Below are 15,458 nucleotides of genomic sequence, written 5' to 3' on the forward strand. Positions count from 1 at the left end.
GAAAGGAGGAATATATTCTGACATTCAATAGAAAGTCTCTGTTGCTGTAACTAAAGGCAATTTTATCTGACTTAGTCTTCTGTGATCACTAGAGCCGGCAAGTTGCAAGTTTTCCTTTTTTTTCCCCATTCTTCCTGTGTTAGACATTACCCACACCATCTAAGCCTTCTTTTAAACTTTTCCTCTAGGTTTCAGTTGAGTATGTGTTAAATAATCTATATTTATTGAAAATTGTGCTTTAAGTAAATTTCCATATTAGATTGAAGTGTAAACTAATGGAAAACTTGTTTCCCATCTCCCATATATATACAGCACAGTTAAATCTATGTTGTCACTTCTTTCATGATTTTCAAGTTGGTTTTAGCCTTATTTGAATCTAGGTAGGACTTTCTCACCCCAAATATACACAGTACTTTCTCGAAATAATGTGTGCTCTGACCCCATAACTATATCTTTTTTTGAAAGCAATTTGATTCAATTTTGCTCAAATGTATTAACATTGCCATTGCAAATAACTCACTTGGCAGGAACAAAAAAGTTCACATATCAATGTGATTAGAAAAGAGGGTGAGGCACTGGAATAAGCGTGAGAGGCATTTTGGAATTAATTAAGATTAAGGGTACCTGCACCTCATATTTCACCCAAACAAAAGCACAGGCTATATGCAATGTAGCCCTTTCCTCAGCCTCCTTAGTTCCCTTTGCCCTGTAGTTGACAAATCATTCCTTTAATTAATCAATTCTGTTTCTAGACTATAAAATATTAGGTAAAACATTCTTTTTGATTCATTTTTTTTCTTGCACCCTAAATTTCTGAATATACATATTGTTGAAACAGGAATAGAAATAGTCTATTTTGGGGAGGAGGCAGATATTTAAGACTATGCTGTAAAAGAAAAAACTATGTGAGTTATAAACTCTTTTCAATATAACACACACAAATCTGAAAGAAATACTCTTGAAATGATTTGAGGGTATATTCTTTTCCAGTGATAAAATGCTTATGGACTCAGAATGTATGCCACTGTGTTCATGACTGGTAGATGTGACATGTCTATTCTTTTTCTACTTCTCCAAGTCACTGTTATAATGCAAAATTATCATGTAGTAACACAACCAAATCTTCTCTACCTGTCCCTTCTCGGTAAATATATTGTTAGAGATTTTCTGCCAGGGTATGAATACATGAGGGTGAAAACGTGAAAAATGCCCTTCTCTACCCACACTTTCTTTCATGTTTATTGCACCTCCCAAAGCGGGAGGAGATTTGGTGTGGAACAAAGAAAAAGTAGAATAAAGCCATATAGAGCTGTGAATCTTATGTGTTTCATACTCACAGGTACTGATGTAGTTTCTCCCTAGAGGAAACAGTCCTCTCTTATGGGCACTGTGAAGAATATAAACCAACCATTTACATAAGAGATAACATAAACAAGCAGAGATGACATCAATCATTAGATAAGATTTTATTTCCACTAAATTATCCTGAATGTTTTTAATAATACTGACATGGGCAAGAGTGTAGAGAAATAGGATGAAATTTAAACCTAGACTACAGCTGACAACAGTTAACATTAAATACTCTGGTGCCAGTGCTCAATCAAATGGCTGCATCCAACAATTATGTCTTTTGCCCTAGCTATTCAAATCATTGAATAAGTTTCCTGGAAATCAAACTAGGTCTAACAAGTCCTCTCCCAGGATCGTAATCTGTAATTGTTGCTGGGAACCAAGAGAGGCAGTTGAAGGGGAAATCAGAACCTAGCCCATCCACCCTCACCCATATTGGTATTGAACTATCTTCATGTCTTCTGTGTATTTCCAATGTATTGTAGAGCCACCTATAATAATGTCGTCCATTTACTCAGCCGATAGTTAAATAACATTCTTTTAACGCCTCTCACTATGCCAAATGATAAGCTTTCAAAGAAAACTGCAATCCACTGCAAATGTCAACTCCTTTCTTTGTACTGGCACAAAAACAGACTGAGGTGTAGACCCATTACATCTATATCTAAGTTATGGCTGGGTGGCCACCGCAGGAAGAAAAAGCAGTAAAATTGGAAAGAGATGCTATATTTATCACGAAAGCATGTAGCTCTTTAAGTAAACACTACTTTGAAGATGTAAAAGAATCGTTCCATATTACTGTTAAGTAATCACCATGAAGATTCCTTGAAGTTAGGAGGGGAAAAGAGGAATGCATGGAAAAAGCCATGACTTCTTGGATCTTAACAATTGATAATGGTAAGTGGATCAGAGTCTTTAAGAATACAGACTATTTATGTGTGTGTGTGTGTTATACACACACAAAAGCTATAGAAATGTGTTTTATACGTAAGAATGTATATACATACACATGTATTTAGAAAATATATTACACATGCAATTATTAAGGAGAAAATGCAAATAAGAAAGGAAAATATCTGCTTTACAAAGTGTAAAACTTTCATAATGAACTTGCATATCAGAAAATTCCAGAATATTCCATTTATATGTAGAGGATATATTTCTAAAGGGTATTGTCAGAACCATAAGCTTTGATGCCATTATTCTTAGAGCAATGAGCTTATGAGTCATTTAGTTGGATTTTATTTTAAGCGGGTTTCAATTTTGAGTCAGAAAGAATGTATGACAGTTGGAATATGAAAGGTTTTTGCCACCATGACCACTTTCTTGCAAGAAGAACCAAAGAAAGTTGAACAAGTCTTCTTCATCTAGAAATAAACTTCAACGTGCCTTTCACTTTTCTAGACCCATAGACAGTTGCCTTCAGTTACCTGCATAATTCTCCTTGATCCCAAGAAAATATTTAATTGGATAGGAAATATAAGAAGCTAATTTGTTAATCACATTTTGGATTTTAAGTTTGATTCTTTGGGGGCTATTTGTTTTGCTACTTTTCTGTGCCCCCTTTTCATAATGTAACTCTATTATGGTGAATGGCATGATTGAAGTAGACAAAATTAATCTTTTTTGTAACTGGATTTTCTTATAAGGAGATGTTTGGAATCTGAGAAATAGGCTTAGTTAAGAATTATCATAACACACGCCTTCACACACACGCACGCACACACACACGCACACACACAAACATACTAACCTAGTTTTCCACATGCTTCTTTGAGTGATTGCTCCTGACCACATACACTGAGTGTCTGTGCTGATTAAATTCTGTGATCTTTTCTCCACATTTAATTCATCTTGTCAGGTATGGAAGACCAATGGCTTCATTTCAAAAGAAAGAAAGAAAGAAAAAGCATAGGGCTTTGTTCCTTGACCTTTGGTTCTGAGAAAAGTACTAAAACACTGAAACACACCCATCTAAAGGGCCAACTTTGATAGCTAATTTCTATTTTGTGCAAGAGATTGAGGGATTTTTCAGCTTTAAAATGAGGCTGAGCTTTGGAGGCGAGGCAGACGTTCTCCTCTTCCTTGGACACCAGCTGGAGAAATGATCTTCCACACGTCTCTGTCAGATTCCCACACACGGCCTGTGAGGTTTCCCGGGTCCAGGCTGGTTATCTCACAAATCTGTGCAAAGCTCCAGTGAATAATTTATACCAGGCATGAGGTGACAAGTTAAACACGCCCATTTTGTCTAAAATGCTATGAAGGCATCAAGATGGGGCCAAGCTGCAAGGCCAGGGGAGCTGGGCTTATGGGAAGCGGAGTACGTCTGGAAGAGAGGACGCCGCTGTAAAGAAAATGAAATGTAATGAGATACTCTTTCATGCATAATTCATAGGCGAAAACATGACTGCATAAAAAGCCATGGATTTTAACAAGGCAAGCCTGCAATCATTCACATTATCTTCCCAGAGGAACTTTATATAATATTGGTCAAAAAGGAGAGGATTCTGAATACCAGTACAAAATAAAGCTGACAGGTTTTCAAATGCAGCAGAATTTACTTTAATGTACAATGCCTGTTAAAGAAACAATTTCTATTTACACCTGAAAATACTGCTTAGCCAAAAATTTACTTTAAAACATCTGCTATCTCTTCTTTAAATGGAAAAGAAAGACAGAGAAGGAGGAGAATAGAAGATTCATATTGACAAACATAACTTAGATGCATAAGCTTAAGCGCATATTTACCAAACCTTGCAAGGTTAGGTTAAACTGGACTTCGCAGGCATTTTCACTCCTCTGGCAACAAAAGTTCAGAGAGAAATGTAGGCAATGAAGAGGCTTTGAAAATGACAACATGTCAGCTATTGTCAACATAAAATTTAATTTGCTTGTGCTATAAAAGCAAATATTATAATTCAGCTTTCAAGACCAGTTTTGAGGCTAACACGTGTCTGATTTGAAATGGTGTTTAACACGTGGGGTTCTTAGTGGAAGGATTAAAGAAGAATGATGATTAAAGCTTGGGATGTCTTAAATTTATCACCACCAAATCCTAAGATGTCTTAGCTTGAAAGATTGGTGGGGTGGAGTGTGGGGGTGGGGACTGTCCTCTGACTGCCCACACTTTGGAAATACGTAGGAAAACAGGAGATACAACAAAAGGGGTCAGAGGCGTCTGCAAAACCTACAAGCTGGAGAGCTGTGGGGCTTGTTTGCTTGGCTTACGCTGTGTAATATCAATATTCGAAAGAGGAGCGAAGTAGCCACAGTGCATCCGGTTAGTTTTGTGGCTCTGATATTTGGCAGAAGGAAGCAGCACGTGTTGAAAAAGGTTGGCGTATCAACATCAACGTGATCGTCAACCACAGGATTTGTTTCTAAGGTCCACGCTTTAAGAAACAGATATGCTACAAAGAAAAGCAGTTTGAAGCCGCTTAGATGCCAAACAGTCTATTCCACTTAAATGAAATCGTGCTATTAATTTCTGTTTAATGAAATTCACTTACGCTTTAGGTTTTGGCAACCTTTGGAAAATGTGGGTTTTGGGAGTTAGGCAATGATTTAATTTCTAAGTATGGAGTCTTAACTTTTTGTGACTCAGTGGCAAAACAAAACATAACTATGCTGGGAGCTGGTCACAAAAAGAGTCCTTTCAATATTGAAGGACATGCATCCAGGTTCCAGAGATAAACTTGCAGCCTGAGTTTGACCACTTGCATGATGTTTAACTGTTCACTTTAATATTACTCTGATATCTCCCTGGCGCTGTTTTGCATTTAAAAGATATTTACAACCCACTGCTCCCTATACAGCCTCAGGGACAAGAGGTTATCTCTCCAGGGCATCCAGAGCTAGCCAGCTAGTAACACTTGGTTAACCTTAACAACAGAGCTTAATTCTCTACTGCTTTCTTTCCTCCTTTCTTAAAAAAAAAAAAAAAAAATACAGAGGGACTTATCTCTGCTTTTAATAAATCCAAATTTGTAGTATGGCTGGGAAAAGACAGTTCAGGATGACAGTATCTATTCCTGGCTCTGCTGGAAGGTGAGAAGAGGTGATCCCCATCTGTTCCCTCTACCTGACAGCTGTGCTCTCTGCCACCTCTTGTTGCCAGTTCAGCACACCGCTGAGAAGTTTGCTATATTGAGGGATCCATTTTCAAGCACAGAAGGAATTTGTTTGCTTGTACACCTGTGCTCTAAAGGAAGTTTTCCTATTGCTTATGCCAGTTGGATGACTTGCTGAATTCTTTAGCACATATAAAAATGCAAAGTGCCTGAAATGGGAATCAAATGATAACATTATTAGAATTCTCTCTCGGGGTCAGTTGAGACAGACGCCTGCATTAGGAGGACGTGCCTGCGTACAGCTTCTCTGATCTAAATTTGTTTCCTATTTGTTTCCCTTTCTGTGAAAGCAATGCACATATTAAAATATCATATAGGATGCAAAAGCACATTTGAAAGAAAAAAGGGGCACAATGAGACATGAATTTTAAAACTGCATTGACTGAGCTTCCTGCACAAGTGTTGGTAAAGGCTATTGTAGGTCTTTTGGATTCCACGTTTGTCCCACAACCTCGTCCAGTTAACAGTCTCAAAAACAAGTTGCATGAGGAGGAAGATGCAATCCCCAAATCAATTGAATTTGCTTTTCTTATTCAATCAAGTAAAATCAGATTATATTATCACTTTCTTAAATTCTTGAAAAGTCCTCCTATGACACATAAAACATAGGTCCCTTTTGGGAGTTGGCTTCGGCCTGCCCTTCCAAATCCATTTCTCACCACTCTCCTCTCTTACTCTGCTTCAGCCACTCAGCTTTCATGATGATAACAAAGATGATGGGATCTGGAAGCAAGAATAGAGAAGTTGGCTTTTAAGGTAAGAACTGTACTTCCTCCATTGTGAAGAGGAAAAGATGTACAGATGCAGGCAGTAGAAAAATTAGGGAATTCTTCTTTAGTGGTATCGTTTTTTTATGAATGACACATGAGATAAAGAAAACTTCAGGAAGCATTTCAGATTTTCTCATAAAGTGACCTAGAGAAATTGGCATCATTCTCTGTATCTAGAAAAGGGAATGATGATAACTAAAGAAACCAGCATGGGTTCACTAAGAATAACAATTTCGGGCAAATTTCATTTTGTTCTAGACACTGTTATTAGATGAGAAAATTAAGGTATAGTAATAACGTTTGGCAAGTTTTCTTGTGATGAAAAATCTTACTCCATGATTATAGCTGTGAAAGATTGGAAGCAGAGAAAATGAGTTCGCCCAAAGCTGCTGACCATTAGCAACGTAGAAAAAGGAATCCAATTGTGAGCCACAAGGCTTTGTCTTACTCCCTTCTATTCACACTGTATGAATAATTTGGATAGAAAAATGCAAGGCACTTTTATCAAATTTGTGGGCAACTTGAAGTTAGGAAGGAGAATGGATAGTTGCATGCAGAATGAGTACTTAAAAAAAATCACGACAAACAGAAGCATTGGCTTTATTCTTTGTGTTCTTAATACCCCTAAGTTTCCTTTTCTTTGAAGAGCTTTAAAAGTTGAAATGGTTCATCCAGGATTTTAATAAAACCAGCTTTGGAATGTGGCTGGATAAGAGTTCTAAATGAGTGAAAGAGAGTATAGATTGACAATATCTATCTGTTTCTGAAAGTGTTTGAAGGTGTGAAGAGGTGATCAACATTAGTTCCTTCTACCTGATGTAGAAGATTTAATTGTCCCTGCCCTTCTTTCTACCCTGCTTCTTTTCACATTTGTGTTTCCAACCACTTCCTGATTCTTTCCCCTGATTTAATTCTATCCTTGAAGCCAAGAACATCCAACACATTACCCACACCATCTCCACTTTCTAGATGACCTTTTCTTTTACTAGGATCTAAATACTTGCCAGGAAGGAATGTGACATGTTTGGTCTAAACATGAAAAACTGAGCTCATTTGCCACAGACAGACTCCTCTAATGAAATAATATAGAAAAATGTGTTTTTAACACTTTATTCAGTTCAAAAGGCAAATTTCTGTCAATGGCCTTTGTGCTGTGAAGGTTGCAAGTCAGGCTTACTGCAACTGCAAGAGATGATAGAAAAAGTTTCACAGCTTCTGATTTTTTTTTTTTTTTGTAAATGTACCTTCAACCATTGCCAATTTGTGGGATACTTGAATTAAGATGAACCAGAAGATGGGCCTTTGGTTTATTTTAATATGTAAGTTGACTAGTTCTTGGAAACCAACTGATATTTACTTAGCTGTTTCCTCAGATCAAGGGGTTTATAATTTCTTGCTCATGTAACAAAATGCTTAAACATGCTGAATTGTAATCTTTGAGGAAAAAACAAGGGCATTGTAGATTGTTCAACGAAGAGTAAGAATTCAGTTTTAAAACTCACCGAGTTCATGGGCATGTGAGACTATACTCATTTACCATTGCTGAAGGGTCCTGAGCTAAATGGAACCTCTCATTTTTAAAAACTGCAGAATTTTTTGTTGGAAATAAAATAAGAACTTGAGAAGAAATTTTGGAAAATTTAACAAATATAACTAAATCCTCTCCTTTCTTTCTTTTCTAAATTATGTTAATATAATGCAATTTAAGAAAAAATAACCTTAGGATTTCTTTTTGAAATTTATTTGGTAGGATTGTTGTGGAATTAACGTTTCCCATAATGTACAGATTTGAATAATTTTATAATATACTAAATTTTAGAAGAGCCACAAAGTTTGTCCTCCAACCAATAACATCCATCAACAGGTGATTGGGTAAACAAATTATGGTATTTCTGTGTAGTGGAAAACTACTTGTCAATGAAAAGAACTAAACTACTGACTAATGCAACAACGTGAGTGAATTTCATCAAGAGTATTCTGAGTGTAAGAGGCCAGACATAAAAGAGTATATATTGTAAAATTTCGTTTATACCATTTTCTAGAACATGGCAGAACTTATCAATAGATTCAGAAAGTAGATCTGTGTTTGTCTCACCAGGAATGAGGGACGCATAGTGACATGAGAAAACTTTTCTGAGTAATGCAAATGTTCTGATCTTGATTCTGTTGGTGGTTACACAGGTGTGTAAATGTGTCAAAACATAAGGAACTGCATATTCATAAGGCACTGCATATTCATAAGGCACTGCATATTCAATTCTATGTAAATTATACCTCAATAAACTTGATTTAGCAAAAAAACAAAAGAAGCTAATATACATGGATGGATTTCTGATCATATGGTCCACCATGAAAATATTTGGATGCTTCTTCTTTAAAACACCAAAATAAACTTTGTGAATGTATTGAAAGTCTCTGCTCCCTAAGTATTGAAGTGCTGCAGCTTGCAGTTCAACCAGAGGTTAGAAGGAAGGTTGCCTTGAAGAAAACTGAAGAGACATCTATGGAGCGTCTTCTCAGATCTGCATCAGGTGCTTTCAATACATGTATACATGTAGCGTTGTGTTTGAGAGTTTCTCTAAAGGAGGAGATCTTCTTTTGTCAGGAAACTTCAAGGTAGGCCATGTGGTAGGAGTATCTTATGTTCAAGAAGCCTGAGTGTGGTCGAACTATTCTACATGAGACAAGGGTAGGAGCATGTGGATTGCCATAGGAAGGAATCTGGAAGCTTGGATGTAGCAGGCCCAGTGGTGGGAGTGAGCAGATAGGGGGAGTTTGTGAGATTCATGGTGGGATCCTGCCACACAACCTTCTAAGTCTACAATAGAGTCTGTACATGTTTATGGCAGAGGTGATAACTTGGCCTGGTGTGACCCAGAGTAGAAAAGAAGGAGATAGTAAATATGTGAGAATCAGACTATCATGGCCCACTCACTGGGAATTAGCAGACATCTTGCAAGGCTTGAGCATTTGCCTACAATAAATGTCAGGGTCTACATCTTTCCTACATAAATCTGTAGAACTCATTTGACTTTCTAGGTTACAGATTTATACAATATTGTTTTTATAATATGTGCAATACATTTTTAAAAATTATCTCAATGTAACAAATGAGGAAAATAAGGTGTCTTAGGGTCACAGTTGAGAAAGAAGAAGGAACCATAAAGACTGGCTTTCAGCTTGTCGAAATCCACACACTAGAAGTGTGACTTTACTTTTCTATCGTAGATAAATTCTGAAACATCAAATGTTTGTGTAAATATGTTTTCTGAAGTCAAAATTTGTTTGTGTGAGACTTGGTTTTGGAATAATCTATTATGTGGCATTCCTACTTGAGGTGGTCAAAAATTTAGAGATAAATTTAAGCAAAAATTATAAGTACTAAAAATGACAAGTACTGTGTTTACTGTTCAAAGTTTATTTTGTAAATATTCAATTCACTGTTATAAAGTTTTTAAAGAGATATCATTTTGCTCTTTTCCTGTAATTCTCTTGAGTTCTCTACTGCTGAATTCTTAAATGCTTCCTTTCTTCATCTAAGGGATAATTAAGATCAATACTTGGGGCCAGGAGGAAGAAAATTGGCTTTCTTTATAAGTAAGGAATCCTTTCTATTACCCCATTAAACATAAGCATCACCTTTCTAGCAAACACAAAACTACCATGCAGCCAACCAAAGAAAGGTTTATTCTAGTTTTTTCTTTTTTTTCTCAATTTAGTGTTTGTCAAAATATTGAAGAACTATACTATTTTTTTTCCCTGAAAAGATAAGTAGCTTTATTAGCTTATAGTAATTGGCCTAGCTGTTTTATTTTTGTTTTTATAGATTAGATTTGTAGATTGCTGAGTGACTTTTAGAACAAGGTGTTCAACTCATTGGTGGGTCATGAAATCAGTTTCGTAGGTTGTGATCAGCAGTTTTTAAAAATGAGATGATAGCAAATAGAGTTTGTCACATATAGCAACTGTACTTGTTTTGTGAAATATATTTTTTCAGCTATATGTACACATGCTTCTCTGTGTGTGCATATGCGTGGGTGTGAGTGTGAGTACTGTGTTCCAAGATAAAAAGTATTCCTTACTGTGGGTTGAGAACAGCAAAAAATATTTTTAAAATAGTTTATAAAAGTGTTTTAGAGGATCATCTAGGAGTCCGTGATGGCTGAAATAATTGATGATCTTCCTGTGAAGAAATAGGTAGTAAATAATTGCTGAGCTGAACACCCAGATTCGCAAATTTCATTTCAGTGGGATTAAATAAAAATGTTAGGTTCAGAGATGGTGCTCTTACATCTTTTTTGGAAGTCATTGCACACTTGTTTTATTCCTTGCTTAAACAATATATCTTAAAAACACTATGTCAATATATTTTCAGGACATTCAAAAATCAAAACACCATTGAACCTCTGTGGTTCACATTTTGATGAAATATAAATATTTCCATCTTTTTTTTTACTCCCTTTGCCTGAAATGCTCTGTTTCCAGTTGGTCATATATGATAAGTACTTTGTATGATTCAGATATCATTTCTAATGTCTCTCCTAGGGAAGGGTTTCTGGAACCACAAATCTAAAGTATATTCCCTTAGTATGTCACAATATTTTTTTCTTTTTAATGATACTTATCACTCCCCCAAATTATCTTGCGTAATAAAACATTTTTATTTTTCTTTATGTTCTACCCACCCAATCTAAAATCCACTTGTCCATCTCTCCAGAAAGTAAACTACGCAAGAGCAAGCTCCTTGCCTGTCTTGCCTTAGAGAAGTCTCTGACACAAAGTCGTTGCTCAGTAAGTATTTGTTGATTAGATGACTGATTTAATTTCAGAAATAATAACAAAGCTTTGTTAATTGCTTTAAAAAAACTTTCTAAAACTGCAAATCAGGATGGCCACAGCAATATAACATTCATAATGATGTCTTTTCAGCCTGGCTTTGTCCTCATTAAGGCCTTATCTATTTACTTTTTTACTCTGACTAGCAGTATTTGGGTTCCAAATCTTGAATGGTTTAGGAAATAATCAGAAAAAAAGAAAAGCTTACTATTAACCTTGAGCAACAATGACATTTACAACTAGAATCAACAACTATCAGGAAGGCAATTAAAATACTTGGAGTTTGTAACTAAGGTGGATGCTTTAGTATATTCCAGGCAGCGCTGTAATATTGCAGGCATTGCAGTCTTGGTTCCAGACCACTGCCACAAGTCAAGTCACAAATTTTTAGTTTCCCATTGCATAAAAATTATGTTTATATTACATCACAGTCTATTAAGTGTGCAATAGCATTATGTCTAAAAAAACAATGTACATACCTTAATTTAAAAATACTTTATTGCTAAAAAATGCTAACCATCATCTGAGCCTTCAGCAAGTTGAAATCCTTTTGCCGGTGGAGGGTCTTGCCTGGATGTTGATGGCTGCTGACTGACCAGAGTGATAGTTGCCGAAGGCTGGGGTGGCTGTGGTAATTTCTTAAAATAAGATAGCAATGAAGTTTGCCATGTGGATTGACTCTTCCTTTCCCGAACGATTTCTCCATAGCATGTGATGCTGTTTGATAGCATTTTACCCACAGAAATTCTTTCAAAGTTGAAGTCAATCCTCTGAAATCCTGCCACTGCCTTATCAACTAAGTCTACGCAATACTCGAAATCCTTTGTTGTCATTTCAACAATCTTCATACCATCTTCACCAGGAGTAGATTCCATCTCAACAAGCCATTTTCTTTGCTTATCCACGAGAAGTAACTCCTCATCCATTAAAGTTTTATAATGAGATTGCAACAATTCAGTAACATCTTCAGACTCCACTTCTAATTCTAGTTCTCTTGCTGTTTCCCCCACATCTGCAGTGACTTCTTCCACCCAAATCTTGGATCCCTCCAATTTATCCACGAGGGTTGCAATCAACTTCTTCCAAACTCCTGTTAATGTTGATATTTTGACCTCTTCCCATGAATCACAAATATTCTCAATGACATCTAGAAGGCTGAATACTTTCCAGAAAGTTTTCAATTTATTTTTCCCAGATCCATCAGAGGAATCACTGTCTGTGGCAGCTATAGTCTTATGAAATATTTTTCTGAAATAATAAGACTTGAAAGTTGAAATTCCTCCTTGATCCACGGGCTGCAGAATGGATGTTGTTTTAGCAGGCATGTAAACCACAGTAATCTTGTTGTACACCTGCATCTGAGCTCTTGGGTGACCAGGACATTGTCAACGAGCAGTCATATTTTGAAAGGAATCTCTTTTTCTGAGCACTGTCTCAATAGTGGGGTTAAAATATTCAGGAAACCATGTTGTAAACAGATGGGCTGTCATCCAGGCTTTGTTGTTCCATTTATAGAGCATAGGCAGAGTAGATTTACCATAATTCTTAAGGGCCATAGTCTTTTCAGAATGGTGAATGAGCATTGGCCTCAACTTAAAGTCACCAGCTGCAATAGCCTTTAACAAGAGAGTAAGGCTGTCCTTTGAAGCTTTGAAGCCAGACACTGACTTCTCCTCTCTAGCTATGAAAGTCCTAGAGGGCATCTTCTTCCACTATAAGGCTGTTTCATCTACATTGAAAATTTGTTGTTTAGTGTAGCTTCCTTCATTAACGATCTCAGCTGGATCTTCCGGATAACCAGCTGCAGCTTCTACATCAGCACTTGCTACTTCATCTTGCACTTTTATTTTGTAGAGAGGGCTTGTTTCCTTAAACTTCATGAACCAACCTCTGCTGGCTTTAGACTTTCTTCTGCATCTTCCTCACCTCTCTCAGCCTTTGTAGAGTCTAAGAGAGTTAGGACCTTCCTCTGGATTACGCTTTGGCTTAAGGGAATGTTGTGGCTGGTTTGGTCTTCTATCCAGACCACTAAAACTTTCTCCGTATCAGCAATAAGACTGTTTCACTTTCTTATCATTCATGTGCTCACTGGAGTAGCACTTTCAATTTTCTTCAAGAACTTTTCCTTTGCATTCACAGCTGGGCTAACTGGTTGGCACAAGAGCCTAGCTTTCAGCCTTGTCTTGGCTTTTGACCCGCCTCCCTCACTTAGCTCAATCATTTCTACCTTTTGATTTAAAGTGAGAGATGTGCAACTCTTCCTTTCACTTGAACACTCAGAGGATTCTACCATAGGGTTATTTATTGGCCTAATTTCAATATAATTGTGTCCCAGGAAATAGGGAGGCCCAAGGAGAGGGAGAGATAGGAGAATGGCTGATTGGTGGAGCAGTCAGAGGAAACGCAACATTTATCGATTAAGTTCACCATCTTACACGGCGTAGTTTGTGGCACCGCAAAACAATTACAATAGTAACATCGAAGAAAACTGATCACAGAACATCACAACAAATATAATAATAATGAAAAAGATTGAGATATTGCAAGAGTTACCAAATGTGGCACAGAAACATGAAGTGCGCAAATGCTGTTGGAAAAATGGTGCTGATAGACTTGCTTGACATGGGGTTGCTAAAGACCTTCAATTTGAAAAATGCAATCAATGTCTGTGAAGCACAATAAACCAAGCACAATAAAACATGGTACTCCTGTACTGCGTGTCCATCTGCTATTTTAAGTGTAAATGCAAGCACTTCAATATTAAGCCTTTTAATATTAAAACCTATTAAATATACACCGAGAGACGTTTTTGTTAGTAAGTAGATTAATAGAAGAGGATGACTACTCTCTTTATCATAGGCTGCGAAACTAATATTTCTGCCCAATGCACTTATTTGAATGGAAAACAGGTATATATAAAGTATGCTGAAAAGAAATACGACAAAACCCTTAAGTTAAGAAGAAGCTGACTCTATGTTAAATAATTCAAAAATAATATTATTTGGGGTAAATTTTACCTCTATGGGTAGTTAAACTTAGTTTTAAAAAATTCGGAGAGATATGACATTTAACATGCTACATGAGACTTTAGTAAAATAGTGATACTGACATATATTGGCTATGATGTATCTTTCCTACCTAAGATATTATTGTGATCATGGAGCCATTATTTGAAATATGCTGGAGTTATTTGGCATAAAGATACTATAGTAAATATGTTACATCAATTTTAATACCAAGGTACAATTAATAACTTTCAAGTTGAAATTCAGTTTATTTATATACGTCCTTCTCCAGATTCTCATCAAGTGGTACCCCTGTCTGTTATGTTTTAACAGATGTATGAAACACCAAAGAGGAAATATGTCAAATCAAATTGTTTATTATTTGATCTTGAAGATGATCCAGAGAAGCCAACTTCCAACGTTTAAATTCTGAGACCTAAAATAAGTATTTCAGAAAGACTCTCTTTTGTTGATTTCTAAAATGCACAGCAGAATCTCACTTCCTCACTACTGAATCCACCGTTAAGAAATGAAGAATTTCTTGAAAAGAATTTCTTTGTCGGACAAAGACCAAAGGTCTATCGAAATAAGTATTAAAAAAAATAGTTGGTGCTCACTTCAGCAGCACATCTACTAAATTGGAATGATACAGAGATTAGTATGGCCCTTCACAAGGATGACATGTAAATTCATGAAGCGTTACATATTTTTGGTATATGTGAAAGCTCTTAAGCGAGTAAATCTTGAGTTCTCATCACAAGAAAAAAACATATATTTTTCTTTTTCTTTTTCTTTTTTTATAACTATCTGAGATGATGGATGTTAACTAAACTTGGTGCAATCATTTCATAATATTTGTAAGTCAAACCATTATGCTGTATATTTTAAATTTATATGGTGTTGTATGTCAATTATAGCTCAATAAAACTGGAAAAAATAGATTCATTATGCCATAAAGGCATCACATTGAATGGTCATAATAATAATAACAATGGCAACAAAATAATGTTAGTCTATTTTATTGAACACTGAGTTAGTGCCAGGTTCTGAAACAGATAGTGTCTCACAAAAATTCTTAGAAAGTCTAGGTTTTCTTAATTTGCAGACAGAGAAACTAAAAATGATTTCTTAATTGAACCACATAAAAACTTATACTAGAAGTACATAACTATCAGTGAAACAACTTTATTTCCAAAATGTAACTGGTGAATAGAATGTGTTCTTTGGGAAATAATATACTCCTTCTATTACTGGCACACAAATATTACTTTGGTTAAAAAAACTTGATTGATTGATTGATTGACTAGTTACGACAACTCTATTTACCCTCACTTTCAAATCTATTTTCAAGAATGGTCCAGCTG

At 36.1% G+C, this 15,458-nt stretch overlaps 1 non-coding gene across 1 annotated transcript; it reads left to right on the forward strand.

Annotated features, from left to right (window-relative positions):
* Nucleotides 1-14,703: 14,703 nt before the first annotated feature.
* LOC139085367 (U6 spliceosomal RNA) lies at nt 14,704-14,805 on the forward strand. Its single transcript, XR_011543641.1, has one exon. It is a non-coding gene; the product is annotated as a U6 spliceosomal RNA (small nuclear RNA).
* The last annotated feature ends 653 nt before the right edge of the window (nt 14,806-15,458 follow it).

This window comes from Equus przewalskii, chromosome 8, assembly GCF_037783145.1.
Source record: "Equus przewalskii isolate Varuska chromosome 8, EquPr2, whole genome shotgun sequence".
NCBI classification, from domain to species: Eukaryota; Metazoa; Chordata; class Mammalia; order Perissodactyla; family Equidae; genus Equus; species Equus przewalskii.